At 33.0% G+C, this 21,820-nt stretch overlaps 2 long non-coding RNA genes across 2 annotated transcripts; both read right to left on the bottom strand.

The window, feature by feature from the left end:
- Positions 1-2,986: 2,986 nt before the first annotated feature.
- On the bottom strand, positions 2,987-3,522 carry LOC124891046. The gene is made up of 3 exons (XR_007049501.1): positions 3,495-3,522; positions 3,272-3,386; positions 2,987-3,132 (listed from the first exon to the last, which is right to left on the bottom strand). It is a non-coding gene; the product is annotated as an uncharacterized LOC124891046 (long non-coding RNA).
- Positions 3,523-20,976: 17,454 nt separating this feature from the next.
- Positions 20,977-21,814, bottom strand: LOC124891047. The gene is made up of 2 exons (XR_007049502.1): positions 21,546-21,814; positions 20,977-21,410 (listed from the first exon to the last, which is right to left on the bottom strand). It is a non-coding gene; the product is annotated as an uncharacterized LOC124891047 (long non-coding RNA).
- Positions 21,815-21,820: the final 6 nt, after the last annotated feature.

The following is a 21,820-nucleotide window of genomic DNA, read 5'->3' on the forward strand; positions in this document are numbered from 1 at the left end:
TGTATTTTGGAGAATTGGGGATTGAATTTCGTGTTTATTGCTGAATAAGGGTAGGAAAAGGACCATTTTGCCCCAAAAACGGAGTGTTTAAGTCACTTGAAACCATAAGATATGCGCCGCATATGCTATCGCCTATATTTACATAGGCGCCACATATGCTATCGCATATACTTTCCCGTGGCCATGTGCGATTGGTTAGGCGACGCATTCTACTTTGAAAAGTCATAACTTCTTGCTCCGGTGCCGAATTTTAGCAAAATTGGTATCGTTGGAAAGCTAACTCGAAAAACTATCATTTTACACACAGTAGGCTCTCTAATTCGACATATACAAAGAGTCATGGTCGATAGAAGTTGACACAAATTATAATGTCCACTTAAACTTAATCGATCGAAGTAGTTTTCAACTCGTCCTTGAGTCAAAGGACCTCTATGGTCTAAATTCAAGCTTGAATGGATTCACATACTACGCAAATAATTAACATGCCATATTGGCATGGATTTATGGCTTCAGGATTACCAACGCATCGGAATCATGGTCTATATTGTAGCCCGAAATACAGGGCGTTACATTGGAGGTGGAGGGGGGGTTTGAAGAAGGAGGAAGTGGGGGAATGGCGTGGGTTACCTTTTCTATTTTCTATTTTTTTTAATACATAATATACATATTAGTGGGGTTCCCTTTAAAAAAAAATTGATGTGGCTCTTACGTGGCAATGATGTGGTGCTGACACGACAATGATATGGCACATGTGTAATGCACTCTCCATTGTGAGAATGGTATTATGGTGTTAGGGTGGTATTTGATTCACTTGAAAGTTGTTTAGGGCTATCAAAATGTTTGTAAAGTTGAAGTGCTAAAGTTCAGATGTATAAGATTAGGGGTGATTTTGTCTTTTCCCATTATTCTATTGTACTTCATTGCCGCCATAATGTCTTGATAATGTGGTCAATTCTAGATTACTTTTAAATTGGTTCACTTGACGGGTAGAGTTAGGGGTCATCACGGCTTAGAGAGATTTGGATCGTGACAATCACAAACTTGACTTCGTGCGCCTAAAGGAAACTTCTTCACACTAATCTAAATGTTCGCAATGAGTATGTTTTAATAGAATATATTCAATATAAGTTGCTTCTGTAACTTGACAGTGATTGAGACACAAAATTAATAATACAAGAAGGATTTACCTTAAGAATGAAAGCAGCAGACCAGCACAAGTGCTCAGCATCTAAGTGATAAAGCCATACTGAAACAATGTAGAAAATTTTACCCAAAAATTGAAAGTAGAAACATTGAGCATCTAATGCAAGGAGACAACAGGTCAGACTGCCTTCAGAAAGTATTATGCTAAAGTGAATCTCGAACACCTATTTGGAGTTAGAGCTATAATTCAACTGTTTTAAGGTCCAGCATAGCTAAACAAGCAGAACATGCCCTCTTAACTGAATTCAAAAACTTGGCTGGCACAAAAAACTTTAGTCTGGGTTTCTCGTGGCCTAAACATTCTTGTGCACCATAGAACAAAACATTGTCCCTCACATCACAGGTGAACGCATGAAAAATTAAGATTAATTTTTAGAATGCAAGAGAGAAAGAGGGAGAAGAGCCTGGACTAGTGCTGGAAACCCAGAACCTAAAGACAATCACTCTTGGAAAAGAAAAGAAGCATAGAAACCAACGTAGGTAGCATCAAAATATACGAGAGCTTTGGAAATCACAATCAACAAACATTAGAAAACTGCACAGAGACAATGATACACTTGAAAACAAGATTTCCAGGCAAGTAACTGATGAAATGACAAAGTTTCACCTGTAACAATGGCGTAAAGTTATCACAACCAAAACTTCAAATAGCAACAAGATACTTGGGAGAAAAAACAACTAAAAACAGATAATCGCAGGCAAAGAACCAAAAATGTAAATACCTTCCGAGGCTTTGAAGTCATGGACAAATCTTCAGCCTGCAGCGACCGTAGGAAAGCCAAAATAGAACAGACAACAGGAGACAAAAGGAGAACCGCGATGCCAAATTCAAACTACAGAAAGTCGTTCATAAAATTTTGTTAGAACATGGAAAATACAACCGTATGGAGTACATTTTAGCTGCACCGTACTCCAAATACACTAAACTGAACTTTAAAAATACTAATGCATTTCTTACCTGTTGGTGTGTAGCATTCAAAATTTTTATTGTCTTTGGTCGGAATATAGCCATAACGACGGTTTCAAGAATGAAGATTAAACTGAAAAGAAGCCAAGCTCGCTCTGGAGTTCCTACTACATGATGCAACATTACTCTACAACGTTGAAGCCACTTTCCTAATCCTTGGAGTCTAAGTTCTTCCAAGAATGAAATATGATTAGGTAACACATCCTCAACATCATTTGAATCAGTGACAGGAGGGTTACTATCGTGATGTTCTCGATCAGCGTCCAAACTACTTCTCTGCAACAAGGCTAGAATCATTGGGTCCAATCCATTCTCCTTCAGCATCACTGCAAAATTAGGATCAAGCCCTTTATCTTGCAATAAAATAGCTAATTCACGATCAGTGTGTCTTCCTTTCCGCTTTAACATAGATGTAATCCTGGGATAACTCAACTTTTCTTGAAATGCAAGTGCCAAATTCAAGTCCAGTATCTGTTGAACAACTGGATGTACTAGAATCACCTTGGCTTTCAAGGTCACTGCTAGAACAAACAACCAATGAACTATTATGCTCTAAATTTCTGTCAACATCTGATGATCCTATTTCGGGCTCTTGAACCACTGAACGACAGGAACTACTACGTAGAGCTAGACTTGGTCTTCCACTGTCTATGCTCTTATCACTATTAATACCCTCAATGTTATTCCAGGTACTGCCATCACCAGTGCAAGGCACAATTGCATTACCAAGATGACCAACATCAGCACTACTACTGCGTTTGACACTTGAGCCACACCCCTCAGAAGAGCTTGCGGAGCTATTTTGGTCTTTTCTATGGAAACCTTCTCTAAGGCGGATAACTGTGCTCTGCAAGGCATCTCGTCTAGCTGCTAATGGGTCTGTAACTGATAAATGCCGTAAAACAGCAGCACCCAACAGCACAGATGCTACAACTGCATAACTGATACAATGTCCAAAGTACCTGAAACAAAATTGTTGCAGTAAAAGATTAGAAGATTTTTTTTTTTATAACAAAAGATTAGAAGTTTCTATTCAACAAATAATATTAAAAGGGATGCATATGACACAAGTATAAGAAGACTTGATTATGGATAACAAACCAGTAATGAACTCCAAAACAGATCAGGAACACCCGAGATGTACCGGCAACAAAAAGTACGATGACTCGACTTTTCAGAAGCTTAAAACCATACAAGCAAGATCCCAAGTTCCAATCTGATTGAATGAAAAGCTACTGAATTCATTACTTACCACAAAGAAATAAGAAATTATTTCACAATACGAGTCAGAAAAGGAGACAGATATATGTAGGAAATGAACTACCAAGGATTATCACGGCAGCTGATGTTGTAGCCCCAAGCCAGTTTGATTCCTTTGCTGTCAGACTCCGAGAATACAAACGGGGCTATTTGTGTGTCAAAATAGAAAACCCACTGAACTTCACCAATTTTCCTCAAAAAGCACTAGGCTATTTGTGTGAGAAAAACACATTTGTTTGATTCGACAACAAAGTTTATTAAGAATGACATGCAACAGCGGAGGAACGATGAACTTTTGAGCAGTTACTTTGATGATTCATGCGGAAATAGATATACTTATGAATATTGCTAATGATTTTACCAAAATGAGCCTCTCTGTGCTTTACAAGGCCTCCAAAGTTGCAAAATGGATTCAGCACCCTCTACAAGAAACTCTTAACGTCAAAATAATTAGTTGTCTGATCTTATCTGCAACAAGAATGACGAGCACTGTGTTCAGTTTGGAGCCTGTCCCTAAGCTCGTCTAGACTTATCCTTATCTCTATTGCCTTCTATTTGCTTGTTATCTTTGTTCTTGCTAGAACCTTGTGTTGTTGTCTCAAGTTAATGTTTATTCCTTACTGCAGTGCATCAAAATTCAACTTGTGGTGCTGCTGAAAATGTTGGAACTGCTGCAAAACCCAATGGCATAATGCATGAACCTGTACGTGCTGATAGACCCAATGCATTTAGTAACAACAGCTCATCTATTCTCTCTTGCATACAAACAGCAGTTGATATTCCTTCTCAAAGTAGAAAAATTGATGTTCCTCTTAATATGTTTTTGGACTAGCCCTCTAACATGAGGTTGAGACAAACAATAGATGGGAGGATTATTAAGAAAGAACCTGTCTATGGTGGGAATTCTCCGTTTGCCTTTAGTCCTCATGGCAGTTACTTGGAGTCACGTTCTGCAATGGGTGATACATCTGTTTCGTCATTTAGTAGTGTGGAGTCTAACACGCAGCCTCTTAATGAACCTCTTCTGGATGCTGACACTACTTCATTTGGATTTCTTGGGGAGATGCCTCAAAATTTTGGTTTCTCAGACTTGACTGCTGATTTCACTAATAGTTCTGGTACGTGTCTTCCTCTTCCCAGTTTCTCTGTAATTTCACGGCATCTCTAGATTCTGTGCTTTTCTTCTTTTAAAGTTTTAGGTATTAAAATGAGCTGGTATGATGCTAATCAGGCATAATTTATATCCGTTTTGACCATGTCCAGATATATCATAGAGCTACTCCAGGACTCGCTTTTTAGCAACAGATACTGGTAGCTTGCTTGATTCAAATGGTAGGTGGATATTACCAAGATAAACACTTCTGTACTTTTGTTTGTTCTCTTTGGATAACCAATATGACTTTCAGGAGGCATTGAGAGGTTAACCAATGCAACAGAGAACTTCAGATACACTAATTTCAGTGGAGATTGATTGTGTATAGGTAACTTTCTCCATCTTATAAGATTCATTAGAGTTGTAGTACTTAATCGAGATTGGTTGTTTAGGTACTTTTTCCATTTTATGAAAAATGAAAAATTCATTAGACATGAAAGCTCTGGTGGCTCCATTTTGTATGATGATTTGGAGTATACATAATGTTTAAGATATTAATTTTGATTTTTGGTGCTAGTAGCACATGCGCTGGACCTGCAACATGATGATTGTAGGTGTACAAAGGTATGAGAGACCAATACTATATGGAATAAAGCAATCTCAAAAGGCCTAGAACTTTTTTTTTTGGAATCAACATAGACGAATCTAGTTAATAAGGTCAAATATTTTCCACATCCCAAAATGAAGAGAGTATAGCGTACATTGTAGAGAAGTCATGCGCTTAGTTTTCCAACTTGCTTGTATGCGAATGTTTTCTCTTGGAAATAGTACAACAGGAATTATGGTCTTCTGTCTTCATCGTTTCACCTGTCGTTGTAGGACTTAGTAACTTAGTATAGGATGAAGTAGGTGTGGCTTTTCTACCATGGGGCTAATTGATGTTTATTTTAGAAATAATATTTACTTGCTATACTGCCTAAAATTTTCTGCCTTACTTTGGTGCTGAGTTATGGAATCGTTCTGTATGAGTTAGCAGGTATGTCATTCCATAGCTGTTGCATTCAACCAAATATTGCTGCCAAACTTTGGTCCATTCGTGTATATTCTCCCTAAATGGAGCACTGATCATGTGGGTTCTTAACATATGTATACATTTGACATAATATCCCATCAATCAGCAGCACCTATAGTCGAGGGTCTATCGAAAACAATATCTCCGTCCCTAGACCTCATTTGTGCGATTACATTAGCTATATGTTGCTGTTGTTGTTGCATCAATAGCAGCTACTGATGCTGAATTCTCTCATGCTGCATTATGAATAAAACCTATCCTTCTTTTTCCATTTATCTTTATGCTCTACATAAAGGGCATAAAAATTATTGCAGTCGTTGTGATCCTAGATTTTGTGCTCTTAATTACTTGAGGTGAATAAGGAAAAGAAATAGCGATTTTGTGAATTGAGGTTCGGATTTGAAACTCTACAAATGCAAAAAAGCACTTGGTGACTCTTCATATCTATTCAATTTTTGTTGAACAAATGGTACATATACTATTGGAAAGGTAGCTATCCCGTGAAATCCATCAAGGTACATGCAAGTTAGTGTGGCGCCTTACTCTTTCAATACATTTAGGAACCAAAAATAAATATAAATACTATTGCACGGTTTAATTCAACCTTAGTGAAAGAATACATCAATGAGAAGTTAACTCAGTAAGCTTAATGAGCTTTCCCTTGCAACGAATGAAAGTGTGGATGACCCAACATCAAATACACGATTGTTATTATACACACAATCTCCATACAACAGCAACAACATACCCGATGTACATTCGGGCAGAATATATGCAAACTATACCTCTACCTCATAGACGAGAAGAAAATGGTAGCACCAATCCTCACTAAATACTTCATAAGACAAAAAATAGCCAATACTTACAAAACCAAATGAAGCAAAAGAAGTTCATTGTCTTGATCACCAGCAAGTAAAAGAAATGTTTACAATTGGAGATTCAAAAAGGTTGCAAAAGAAAGAAGCAAACTTTCTATTTAACAAGTATCAAAGGGGGGAAAGAATAAGAGTAAAACCAGTAAGTATACGAGAAGTATGAACATTATAGTCAATGAACAAAATATGAATTGTAGTTTGGCCATTTAGCATCCATCACTCCAACAGAGAATCAGGACTTGCAAGAAGGTCGAAAGGTTTGCCTATCCAGTCTTTCAAGATTGTGATTTGACCCTTTTTCAAAAAAATGTCTTCATCGAGGGTATCTACCTACTTATTCAACATGTTGATCTCATAATTCAACAGCATGTTCATCTCACTATAGCTCTTAACTTCCTCCCACATAAGATCCCTCTCCTAAAACACTTTTGGTAGTATCCCCTTCACAACGCCAAGTTCCGTCATGCATTCTTGCAAATTATTTGTGAGCTGGTTGATATTTTCATCCTGTTTTAGCACCTGCCGGAATCAACTGTAAACCATGAAAAACAAGAAAGACACAAAGATCACCAATAATATTTCATCAGAAATTCAAAACAAACTCATAGCCTAGAAATTCAACCTAATCATGAATCCTTTTTAACTGTTAAAATTCACAGTAGATAACTCGTGAGCTTGTCCAAGAATTAAGTCAGATGAACAAGCAAACTTACTGAAACCCTTCGGGTAACTTTACCACATCAGAGCACAATCAGATCAATGGGCGTGAGGATATCACAAAGTTTATCATGTTCTTGGTTGGTCCAAGTGATTACACATTAAGGCGATCAGACATGTCGCAGAAGACTACCACATGCCAGCAACTCATGTATACAAGTTCATAAAGAAAACCGTGAACTTCAGATGGAACAAAGATGAACCTAAAATCAAACAGAAGTAGAAAGCTAATGCAGAGAGAGTAACATGCGAACAGGCTATCATATATGAAGATGAGGTATCCAAAGTTGAAAAATAAAAACTATTCCGTTGCAACGAGATCTTAACATTGCCTAATTACCTGAAGCTCGAGATATTTCAACTTGGGTGTGGCACAAGAAAGAGCGTCCAGCACATTTCGCACTTCACATTTGAGAATGTCGTTACCTCTAACTGTTGCGTCTAGATCAGACTGAAGTTGCTTTATGTCCATCTCCTCAAATAGAGCTTCTCCCTTAGCAAAGTTGTCAGCAAAGTCTCCGATTTAAGCTCTTTAACCTTTTCCTGGTAGTTTTCCCGGATATAATCTATATTGTCTTGAGCTACTCGATATTCCTCTTGTAACTGAGTGAGTTGTTGTCTTAGATTTTGATTCTCCTCTGACACTTGCTCTATTCTGTTAGACAAATCTTCAAGGTGTTTCTCCAAAAATGACATGTTGATTCTATTATCTACTTCCTTCTCATTAAATGAAAAGACTTCCCTTTGTTGAGAGACATTCTGCTTTGCAAGATCCCTCGCCCTTTCACGGAGTCTATGTTGTTCAATTTGGTATTTCTCAAGTTTTAGAGACCAATCGCTGGATCTTCTATCCAACTTCTTTTCCAGTACTGATTGTAACTCATTCTTTTCTGTCTCCAATCTTCGTGTCCGTGAATCTAGTTCTACCTATAATATGCTGGTTCTTCTTCAGCAACTTGATTCCGTAGCATGCTTGAAACTTCAGAAGCCATTTGTACCTTCTCCTTTGTCAATCTTCTAATAGTCTGAATCAACACTGGAACGCTAAGGTCTATGCCGTGAAGAAAGCAAAACATCTCTCTTTCTACATGCTTCTTCTTCAACAACAACAAACGTAACCCCTACCTTGGCAAGTAGAAAATTTGTTTCCCATAAATCCTCGGCAAGGAAAGCAAAAACACAAGGATATTTATGAAGACATAAGCAGTAACAACAGTAGCAAGTAAGAAAACAGAGGTATACGATGCAACAAGTAGAAAAGAAAATATATACTAATACTACTACCAGAAGAGACATGACGCGAAACTATTTACTGCTAGCCTTCTACTGAAAATTAATAAAATACCCCATAAACAAATAGCACAAGAACAATTCAAAGAACTTATCAAATCCTTCTGATAAAACAAATAATCAGGGTAAATAATAAAAAAAAAAAAGAGAAATTACTTAATCAAAGAGTTGAAAGAGTAAGAGCCGGCAAAAGGTTGTCAGAATCTGTAGGATTCTTGTCATTTTTTCTTGATAATGCTGCAGGTCTAGTTATTCTTGGCTAAAGATGTGAGCAGTCAAATCAACATACATGAAGGGGAACAATACCCGAAGGCATAACTAAGAACTTATTTGGCTTTGATTCATCTATATGGTAAAGAAACAGGTAAAATAAATGTTATACCTATTATATATAATAGACTAAAATGTATAGACCTTTTAAAGATACTAATAATAATAATACTCATACTTAATATAGAGACCTCAAATTTTGAGTCCAAAATTAAAATATATGGTTAACTAATAAAGAGATGTCAAATTTAATTCATTCAAATCTTTAAAGAAAGGAATTTGTCAGTTTTTGTTATTAATTACCTTAATTGCATGCATACACAATTATGTAATCTCTATACCTATTTTGATTTTTAAGATGATCTTACTAATTAATAATGAGATCTCAATTTAATTAATTCCAACTTTAAGGAAACCATATATTATTAAATTGAAACTTTTTACCTAAATTACATTATATCTAACGCGGGAAAGGAGATAATCGGTCCCTTTAAATAACTCTCATATTCTATCTCTCACATTGATTGGATAAAATATAAGGAATTAAAAAAATTACACTAGTTTTATACACCTAGTTAATCAGAGGCAGACTAGAATTTAAGCACGACGGAACACCTTTACCTTTAAATATACTTACTGGAAGTGCCAAAATTTGGCGTGTAACTCTTAAAACTTAATGATTATGAGAAAATTCTTAGCAAAATTTAACTTTCTCTGTCTCAAAATAGTTAATATGTTAGCTAAAAAAATGTCTCAAAATAGCTTACATGTTTAAGAGATCATGAGATTATTAACCACTTTTTTCCAACTTTACCCTTATCACTAATATATATATATATACACACACTAGATACCTTGCACGGGAATTTTGACAACACTAATGTGCAAAAGAGATCCAACTTTGCAAAAGATTATTTCCTACTTCTTGTAATTGTTTAGTGTAGGAGTAAAAGAAAAGAAATGCAGTACAATTTTTCAATTGAGATGTGCATCATGTATTTTTACAGGAATGTCCAAACGAATGACGTGTCACCAACTATAGTTGCAACAATCTATCTAGATTTTTATCCACTTATATAATCACTTTTGTATTGGTTGGACTAGTCTAGCAAGCTCAATTGCGTTCCACACTGAATGTATATATCATGTTAACGTTGGTTCATTGTACTGCATTTATTTTCTTTTACTCCTATACTAAACAATTACAACAAGTAGGAAATAATCTTCTGCAAAGTTGGATCTCTTTTGCACATTAGCGTTGTCAAAATGCCCGTGCCTTGTACGGGTACAGGTATCTAGTGTGTATATGTATATATATATATATTAGTGATAAGGGTAAAGTTGAAAAAAAGTGGTTAATTATCTCATGATCTCTTAAGCATGTAAGCTATTTTGAGACATTTTTTTAGCTAACATATCAACTATTTTGAGACGGAGAAAGTAAAATTTTGCTAAGAATTTTCTCATAATCATTAAGATTTAAGAGTTGCACGCCGAATTTTGGCACTTCCTGTAAGTATATTTAAAGGAAAGGTGTTCCGTCATGCTTAAATTCTAGTCTGCCTCTGATTAACTAGGTGTATAAAACTAGTGCAATTTTTTTAATTCCTTATATTTTATCCAATCAATGTGAGAGATAGAATAGGAGAGTTATTTAAAGAGATCCATTATCTCCTTTCCCGCGTTAGATATAATGCAATTTAGGTAAAAAGTTTCAATTTTAATAATATATGGTTTCCTTAAGGTTGGAATTAATTAAATTGAGATCTCATTATAAATTAGTAAGATAATTTTAAAAATTTAAAATAGGTATAGAGATTACGTAATTGTTTATGCATGCAATTAAGATAATTAATAACAAAAACTGACAAATTCCATTCTTTAAAGATTTGAATGAATTAAATTTGAGATCTCTTTATTAGTTAACCATATATTTTAATTTTGGACTCAAAATTTGAGGTCTCTATACTAAGTATGAGTATTATATTTATTAGTATTTGTAAAAGGTCTATACATTTTAGTTTATTATATAATAGATATAACATTTATTTTACCTGTTTCTTTACTATATAGATGAATCAAAGCCAAATAAGTTCTTAGTTATGCCTCTGTGTGTTGTTCCCCTTCGTGTATGTTGATTTTACTACTTACATCTTTAGCCAAGAATAACTAGACTTGCAGCATTTTTCAAGAAAAAATGACAAGAATCTTACAGATTCTGACAACCTTTTGTTGGCTCTTACTCTTTCAACTCTTTGATTCAGTAATTTCTCTGTTTTTTTTTATTATTTACCATGATTATTTGTCTTATCATAAGGATTTGATAAGTTCTTTGAATTGTTCTTATGCTATTTGTTTGTGGGGTATTTTATTAATTTTCAATAGAAGGCTAGTAGTAAATAGTTTCGCGTCATGTCTCTTCTGGTAGTAGTATTAGTATATATTTTTCTTTTCTACTTATTGTAACGTATACCTCTATTTTCTTACTTACTACTGTTGTTACTACTTATGTCTTCATAAATATCCTTGTGTTTTTGCTTTCCTTGCTGTGGATTTACGGGAAACAAATTTTCTACTTGCCAAGGTAGGGGTTACGTATGTTGTTGTTGAAGAAGAAGCATGTAGAAAGAGAGATGTTTTTCTTTGTCTCATAGTATTTAGTTAGCTTGCAATATTTTCATGAATGGATGATGATTTGTGAGTGGCTGTTTATGAGTGTTTTGCTTTGTCCTTTGAAATCTCATGGACACTAGTTTGATTCATGTACAGTCTCCATACATAGAGATGATGAAGAACAACTTCTTCTTTTTTCAATCATCAACTAATGATGCAAACAAGACCCCTTCACCATCATTAAAGTCCAAGGAAGTTTCTTCTTGGAGGAGTGTTTTATTGTTATCTGGATCCTTCTATGACAGTGGGTCAGGAAAAAAGAATTTCACGGATCTAAGCAAATCCCCCTATGGTCTCAGTAAGAAAGTTTATCCTAAAAAATCTGGTCGTGATTCAAGCCGGTATGCATATCATTTTGCTGTAGATTCCTTTTTCACACCTAAACTGATGTTTTAAATTGCATTTTCTTGTCCAAAGTAATGACAAATGTTTCTTCACGGCAGAGACCTTAGGGTTCCAGTGTTGATTTGGACTATTAGAAGATTGACAAAGGAGAAGGTACAAATGGCTTCTGAAGTTTCAAGCATGCTACGGAATCAAGTTGCTGAAAGGGCTTCTGCTAAGGAAGAAGCCAGCATATTACAGACAAAACTAGATTCACAGACACGAAGATTGGAGACAGAAAAGAATGAGTTACAATCAGTACTGGAAAATGAGTTGGATAGAAGATCCAGCGATTGGTCTCTAAAACTTGAGAAATACCAAATTGAACAACATAGACTCCGTGAAAGGGTGAGGGAGCTTGAAGAGCAGAATGTCTCTCTGCAAAGGGAAGTCACTTCATTTAATGAGAAGGAAGTAGATAATATAATAAAGATGTCATTTTCGGAGAAACAACTTGAAGATTTGTGTAACAGAATAGAGCAAGTGTCAGAGGAGAATCAAAATCTAAGGCAGCAGCTCACTCAGTTACAAGAGGAATATCGAGTAGCTCAAGACAATAGAGTTTATGTCCGGGAAAACTACCAGGAAAAGGTTAAAGAGCTTAAATCAGAGACTTTGCTGACAACTGTACTAAGGGAGAAGCTCTATTATGAGGAGATGGACATAAAAAAACTTCATGCTGATCTAGCCGCAGCAGTTAGAGGTAACGACATTCTCAAATGTGAAGTGCAAGATGGGCTGGATGCTCTTTCTTGTGCCACACCCAAGTTGAAATATCTCGAGCTTCAGGTAAGCAGGCAATGTTAAGATCTCATTACAATGGAATTATTTTTATTTTTCAACTTTGGATACCTCATCTTCATTTAGGTTCATCTTTGTTCCATCTGAAGTTAACGGTTTTCTGTATAAACTTGTATACATGAGTTACTGGCATGTGGTAGTCTTCTGCGACATGTTTGATCGCCTTAATGTGTAATCACTTGGACCAACCAAGAACATCATAAACTTTGTGATATCCTCAAAACCATTGATCTGATTGTGCTCTGATGTGGTAAAGTTACCCGAAGGGGTTTCAGTAAGTTTGCTCGTTCATCTGACATAATTCTTGGACAAGCTCATGAGTTATCTACTGTGAATTTTAATAGTTAAAATGGATTCATGATTTGGTTGAACTTCTAAGCTATGAGTTTGTTTTGAATTTCTGATGAAATGTTATTGGTGATCTTTGTGTCTTTCTTATTTTTCATGGTTTACGGTTGATTTTGGCAGGTGCTAAAAAAGGACAAAAATATCAACCATCTCACAAATGATTTGCAAGAATGCATGAAGGAACTCGGCGTTGTGAAGGGGATACTACCAAAAGTGTTTTAGGAGAGGGATTTCATGTGGGAGGAAGTTAAGAGCTACAGTGAGATGAACATGTTGTTGAATTATGAGATCAACATGTTGAAAAAGAAGGTAGATACCCTCGTTGAAGACATTCTTATGAAAGAGTGTCAAATCACAATCTTGAAAGACTGGATAGGCAAACCTTTCAACCTTCATGCAAGTCCTGATTCTCTGTTGGAGTGATGGATGCTAAATGGCCAAACTACAATTCATATTTTTTTCATTGACTATAGTGTTCATACTTCTCGTATACTTACTGGTTTTACTCTTATTCTTTCCCCCTTTGATACGTGTTATAGAAAGTTTGCTTCTTTCTTTTGTAACTTTTTGAATCTCCAATTGTAAACATTTCTTTTACTTGTTGGTGATCAAGACAATGAACTTCTTTTGCTTCATTTGGTTTTGTAAGTATTGGCTGTTTTATGTCTTATGAAGTATTTAGTGACGATTGGTGCTACCATTTTCTTCTCGTCTATGAGGTAGAGGTATGGTTTGCATATATTTTGCCCGAATATACATCGGGTATGTTGTTTCTGTTGTATGGAGATTGTGTGTATAATAACAATCTTATATTTGATGTCAGGTCATCCACACTTTCATTCCGTGCAGGGGAAAGCTCATTAAGCTTACTGAGTTAACTTCTCATTGATGTATTCTTTCACTAAGGTTGAATTAAACCTTGTAATAGTATTTCTATTTATTTTTGGTTCCTAAATGTATTGAAAGAGTAAGGCGCCACACCAACTTGCATGTACCTTGATGGATTTCACGGGATAGCTACCTTTCCAATAGTTCATGTACCATTTGTTCAACAAAAATTGAATAGATATGAAGAATCACCAAGTGCTTTTTTGCATTTGTGGAGTTTCAAATCTGAACCTCAATTCACAAAATCGCTATTTCTTTTCCTTATTCACCTCAAGTAATTAAGAGCACGAACTCTAGAATCACAACGACTGCAATAATTTTTATGCGCTTTATGTAGAGCATGAAGATAAATGGAAAAAGAAGGATAGGTTTTATTCATAATGCAGCATTAGAGAATTCAGCATCAGTAGCTGCTATTGGTGCAACAACAACAGCAACATATACCCAGTGTAATCGCACAAATGAGGTCTAGGGACGGAGGTAGAGATATTGTTTCCGATAGACCCTTGACTATAGGTGCTGCTGATAGACGGGATATTATGTCAAATGTATACATATGTTAAGAACCCACATGATCAGTACTCCATTTAGGGAGAATATACACGAATGGACCAAAGTTTGGCAGCAATATTTGGTTGAATACAACAGCTATGGAATGACATACCTGCTAACTCATACAAAACGATTCCAGAACTCAGCAGGCTTGCGGTGCTGAAAAGGAAAACATTCGAATTTCAATGCTATGTGAAAAGGGAAGAACAACAAATGACTCGAATGTTTTGAATACATAAATATGAGTTGTGGTATATGGTGTAGACATGCACAAATAGAAATCTAATTCCAGTGTGTTGTCCATTCGTCATTCCTCATATAATTAAGACCCTTTTGTCAAAACAAATCCAGGAATTCAATTTTACACTGCATTTTCAGCCAAAATGATAGTGGCATTCAATTTTACCCTTTCTACATGTTTCTTCTTCAACAACAACATACGTAACCCCTACCTTGGCAAGTAGAAAATTTGTTTCCCATAAATCCTCGGCAAGGAAAGCAAAAACACGAGGGTATTTATGATGACATAAGCAATAACAATAGTAGCAAGTAAGAAAACAGAGGTATACGATACAACAAGTAGAAAAGAAAAATATATACTAATACTACTACCAGAAGAGACATGACGTGAAACTATTTACTACTAGCCTTCTACTGAAAAATAATAAAATACCCCACAAACAAATAGCACAAGAACAATTCAAAGAACTTATCAAATCCTTTTGATAAAACAAATAATCATGGTAAATAATCAAAAAAAGAGAAATTCCTGAATCAAAGAGTTGAAAGAGTTAGAGCCGGCAAAAGGTTGTCAGAATCTGTAGGATTCTTGTCATTATTTCTTGAAAATACTACAAGTCTAGTTATTCTTCGCTGAAGATGTGAGCAGTCATCATACACGAAGGGGAACAACACATGAAGGCATAACTAAGAACTTATTTGGCTTTGATTCATCTATATGGTAAAGAAACAGGTAAAATAAATGCTATACCTATTATATAATAGACTAAAATGTATAGACCTTTTACAGATAATAATAATAATAATACTCATACTTAATATAGAGACCTCAAATTTTGAGTCTAAAATTAAAATATATGGTTAACTGACAAAGAGATTTCAAATTTAATTCATTCAAATCTTTACAGAAAGGAATTTGTCAGTTTTTGTTATTAATTACCTTAATTGCATTCATAAACAATTACGTAATCTCAATACCTATTTTAATTTTTAAGATGATCTTACTAATTTATAATGAGATCTCAATTTAATTAACTCCAACCTTAAGGAAACCATATATTATTAAAATTGAAACTTTTTACCTAAATTGCATTATATCTAACGCGGGAAAGGAGATAATCGATCCCTTTAAATAACTCTCCTATTCTATCTCTCACATTGATTGGATAAAATATAAGGAATTAAAAAAATTACACTAGTTTTATACACTTAGTTAATCAGAGGCAGACTAGAATTTAAGCACGACGGAACACCTTTTCCTTTAAATATACTTACTGGAAGTGCCAAAATTTGGCGTGCAACTCTTAAAACTTAATGATTATGAGAAAATTCTTAGCAAAATTTTACTTTCTCCGTCTCAAAATAGTTAATATGTTAGCTAAAAAAATTTGTCTCAAAATAGCTTACATGTTTAAGAGATCATGAGATAATTAACCACTTTTTTTCAACTTTACCCTTATCACTAATATATATATATATATATACACACACACACACACACTAGATACCTGTGCCCGTGCTGACAACACTAATGTGCAAAAGAGATCCAACTTTGCAAAAGATTATTTCCTACTTGTTGTAATTGTTTAGTATGGGAGTAAAAGAAATGAAATGCAATACAATGAACCGATGTTAACATAATAAGGATCAAAAAGATAAAAAAGGATCAAAAAGATATTTATAAGGATCAAAAAGATATTTATAAAAAAAATACTACCATGTATAATTCAATTACAAAGATCTAAATAAAAATATTATTAAAATAATACATGAGGACAAAATTAAACTAATAAATATAAGAAAAAGATAATATGCATATGTAACTATTTTATTGAACCATAAAAATGAGGACAAAACTAATAAATATAAGAAAAATCATATGCATGTGTAATCATTTTATTTACTACTATATAGAAGTGAACGTTGGGGTGACTAAAATTACCGAAATACCCTTAGTAGTCACCCCAACCTTCACTTATATATCAAGTAAAAAATAATATTATAATAATAAATAGAATAGAATAGAAATAGAAATAATAGTAACGTTCTACTACTAATAAAGTAAAGGTTTGGTACTAATAAAAGACAAATTAGTAGTATTACTAAACTTTTATTTAAATATTATATATATTAGTAGAGAAAATAATAATAATAATAATAATAGTTATAGTAATAGTAAAAAAAAGTGATAATAATAATAGTAGTAGTAATAGTAATAGTAAAAAAATGAATAATAATAATAATAATAATAATAATAATAATAATAATAATAATAATAAGGGAAAATACTCAAATATGTCACTGAACTATCAGAAATGGCTTATTTATGTCATCCGTTAAAAGTTGAACTCATTTATGTCATCGCCATTACAAAACTGGATCATCCATGCCATTACTTTTTAACAGCCGGATTTTAAAAACAATCTTGCCACGTGATAGCTTTTTAGGGGGCCACGTTATTTTTTATTTTATTTTTTATTTTTTTATAAAATAATTTTCTTTTTAAATTTTTTTTGATCCATTAAAAAGAATCCACCCAATTTTTTAATCCATTAAAAATTAATTTGATCTATGCTTTAAAGTTTGATTAATTTTTCATGATCAAACAAATATTTAAAGAATTTTTTTTTAAAAAATCTACTACTAAAATTTATAACCAAACGCTATTTTAATTAAGCATATAGTATGTCTTAGCATACATAAAATATTTTGTCAACCGAATGTAAGTAACTTTTTATTTTTTTTATTTTCTTATTAAGCATAGAATGGCATCATCAGCATCAGGGGCGGCTCAAACAAATTTATGGCCTAAGGCAAAAATCAAACGGAGGTCTTGCATTTCATTTTTTTATATAAAATTTTTCTTTTTTCTCTAAATAGTATTTAATATATTTCTTAAAATTTGTAATTTATTATTACTAAACAAAAATAGGCCCCTCAAAATTTGGGGTCTTAGGCGGCCGCCTTTTCTCCTAAAGGGTTGAGCCGCCCCTAATCAGCATTCAATATTTTTGTACGTAACACTTTATGCATCATCATTTATCATTACAAAAACAGAAAGGTGACAACATGCCAACATATATAGTATACGTAGAGTTGGAAAAATGAGAAGCTAACTATTAATAATATAATAATAATATTTTATGTTTATATATCCCTTCAGTTTCAACTGAAAAATGACAAAATCTTTAGTTAACGTGAATCTTTTAAAAAAATAAAAAATGAAGTGATAAAAAATGTGGAGTGTATACTCTCTCCGTTCCCTTTTAGTTACTCGTCCGTCAAATAAAATAGTTATTTTATTATAATATATTTATTAAATGATGTTTAATATTGTATTTGAAATTAATTTGAAGAAAAAAATAATTAATAATAAAGGTAAAATATGAAAACAATCTCAATATGTCAAAAATGACAAAAAAATGAATCGAACGAGAATGTTTTAAGAATATATTCATGAAAAATTAATCAAATTTTAAAAGCATAGATCAAACTAATTTTCAATGGATCAGAAAGTTGCGTAGATTCTTTTTAATGGATAAAAAAAAGTTAATTTTTTTTAAAAAAAAATTAAAAAAAATGGTGTGGCCTCTAATAAGCTGTCACGTGGCAAGACTGTTTTTAAAAACCATCTGTTAAAAAGTAATGGCATGGATGAGCCAGTTTTGTAACGGTGGTGGCATGAATGAGCCCAACTTTTAACGGATGGCATAAATGAGTCATTTCTGATAGTTCAGTGACATATTTGAGCCCTTTCCCTAATAATAATAATAATAATAATAATAATAATAATAATAATAATAATAATAGCAAGTAGGCACTAAAATACAAAATAGTAGTATCAAAACTCTTCATTTATATATAAGAGTAATATATATATTATTATTATTAAATACATATTTAATTATATGTGAAATTACTTGTTTATTATTCCTTTTTTTGCAATATATACATATAGATAATATATACTTTCGTACATAATTATATTATTGAGGAGAACTGATTTTGTATGTTATAATTTTTTATTTTTAATTTAGTTTTGCAAACTTTTTATAAGAGATCTTCATTTTTATACATAAGATATACCCATTCTAACACATAAGAGATTTTTTAAAAAATTGCACTTTCTCATATTTTATTTAATTGATATTTAATATATTTTGTAAGTTAGAATATAATTCTCTTCATTATTGCAATGATTGACAAATCTATGCAAATATTCACCTCTAATTTTTTACTTGATATTTTGCCAATATTTTTTTAACTGCTTTGTCCAAATTTTTGCCTAAAATCAGTAAATTAAAATCCACATTTTACTCCAAATTTTATGCCAATTAACATCTTCTTCCGCTTTCTTTTTATATTCTTCTACCATCTCAATACTTCCATATATACATCTTTTAAATTTATTATAATATGCTTATTAACCGAATAATTAACACCCCTCCCCTCATCAGTCTATAGACATTTCCTTCTCACAACTTAATTGAAAAAAAATTAAAATATAGTATTAAGTACAAAATCTTGGAATGGTTACACCTAGAGGAAGAAATAGAGACAATGACTTCAAAGAATATTCAGCAAAAAAACATACATGTTGCATGTGCCATGCCATAAAAAGGCTCTTGTGTGGAATATATGGGTGTCAACCCATATAAAGAATAGTAAATGGGGAGGTGTAAATTATTTTAATATAATAAATAAATTGAAAAAATCTCAAAAAATTGAGAAAAAAGAAAAATAGAAATGGAGGCTTTAGAAGTATGCCTCATCAGCATACTCTAAACCTCCTTTTTATATATATCTATAATCTATAATCTATATCTAGATCTATAATCTATATCTATAATCTATAATATATTAAAAGTGTGAAGACCCTTAGAAATGTGATTTGAACCCTTTGCCCTTCATTAAAACACTAAACAATAGACAAAATAGTCTTTTCACTTTTTTTAATTATTATTTAATTTATTTATAATATTGTCTCCTAAAATATATGGAAAAACTTTTTTTTTTCTAAATTAGGAGTTCTAAAATATATGGCAAGAGATAGTTTTTATTTTGTAATTGATCTAGGTTTAGCTTTTGAATTCATACATATATTCATTATAAGGACAACACTTCGTCCACCAAAATACATATAACCGAATTCTTTCTTTTTTTTTTTTGTTGGAATTCTTTCTACCAATTATTGGTTCATTATAGGTGTATTATTTTCTTGGTAATTAATCCCACATTATTTTTGTCATTGTCAAAATACTTTCTTTGATTTTTTATATTTGTGTTTATAGTGGTTTGATTTAATGTATACGATATTTATTGGTAAAAATAATTAAATTTTTTATCATATTTATTCTTTATTTAGGGTTGAGTGTATTATGGACTTTAAAATAAATATTGTTATTGTGATGCCCATTTATTCTATTGCTATTTGTTATTTTTTATTTTTTTGCTTAATACAGGTGATAAATGTTAGGTCGAACTTTAAGGAATTTCAGTGTAAATATTAAATTTAATTGTATTATTCAGATATCTTGATTATCGTACTGCTCAATTGATATATGTTATTTTTTCTGCTCAGTATAGGTGATAGATAAAAGTTCGATCGAGCTTTAAGGAATTTGTGTAAAGGTGAGGTTTAATATTGTTATGATATTTCGATTATTGTATTGTTTGTTGTAGTTTCTATTCTGTTGTTATTTTATGTGGTAGATGAATATTTAGTCAGACTTATGATTTTTAATATAGAGATTCGATTCTTAATCATATTGTTTTGTTGTGACCTGTGTTTTGTTGTTATCTATCATTTTATTTATTTTTGCTTAAGAGAGGTGATAGAGTAACATTGGATTTGACTCTTTTGGTTAAAAAGAAAAGTTACAGCATTTATATTAATTTGTATCTAGCTTTTCTTTTTGGGGGAAATTATTTACCCTTTTGAGCAGGGCTCCATTTTTATTTCCTCAAATTTATCATTATTAATTATATTTATTGTAAAATAGTAAGAATTTTAAAACTAATTGCATTGACGAGGCCGGGAGAGTCATTTTCCAAGTCAAACATGTGAAACGACGCAATTGCTAATTTTTTACAATTTCCGATGCATTCAATTTTTAAAAAAAAAGAAAAAAAATCTCGGTGAAACTTCTCGAGCAAACCCCCCATGAATTTGGAATATGACTGAGATTCTTATTTGACCTCAAATTATTGTGTCCACTCAGGACAACCTATCTTACGATACTCCTTGCCTTTTCCCAAATTTTTACCTCTGTCGTACTTCCACGGGCTCCTTGTTTCTTTCTTAATTCTTAGGATAATAATAACACACGATTGAAGATTGTATAAAGGTGTTAGTTAATTCCATTGATGTAAGAATGTTTGGTTTTTACAATTAATGAAGTGATGTCTACAAGAACTTCAAAACTGATGCTGAAACTTCAATTGATATTTCAGCCATATGGTGGACTCCAACATGCATCCCTCACATCTATTCCTATTTTTTTTTTCATCTATTCCTTTTGGTTAACCCTCATTTACATAACTAAATCTTATTTTCTTACATCTACTCATGTACAGTATTTTAATACCCGAGAACCCTCTTCGAGACCATGTTCAGAGCTGAAGACTAGAATCAATGGACCATCTTCCTTCTATTGGCTTTAGAGACTTCCAGCACCCATGCAGAAATGACATTTACCATCCATGGACTTCCCAGAATAAGATAGCTTGCTTCATCCATTCGCAAAGGACAGACCATCCTTTCTCCTCTTTCTATGCCTGTTAAAAGTAGAGTGGGGGAATTAGGCATGCCTACCAAACCAAACATCACAAGATATTAGACAGAATTCGAGAGAATGAAATGTATCAGACAATTTCTTGTCCATAGAAAAGGGGGCAAGATGTTAGACGAACTTATCGAGTTTTTTTACTGCAACGTTCAACCAGCTCTCAGACACGTGTGAATGATTAGGGATAGTCCATGCAGAATCCCTTTGGGGAGATGCTTAGGACCCACAAGTGATGACCAAACTCAAACCCAAACCAAATGGGCCATCCATGCAAAATTATAAAGTTTCAAGACTTATCGAAGCTTTAGTAAAAACAAAGAGAACAAAAGGCGCCTCTTCACCAGGATTTATTGTAGTAGGCACTATTGTGTAACCCTTCGGATCAGGATCTAGGACCAT

Source organism: Capsicum annuum, unplaced genomic scaffold (genome assembly GCF_002878395.1).
Source record: "Capsicum annuum cultivar UCD-10X-F1 unplaced genomic scaffold, UCD10Xv1.1 ctg2957, whole genome shotgun sequence".
In the NCBI taxonomy this organism is placed as follows: domain Eukaryota; kingdom Viridiplantae; phylum Streptophyta; class Magnoliopsida; order Solanales; family Solanaceae; genus Capsicum; species Capsicum annuum.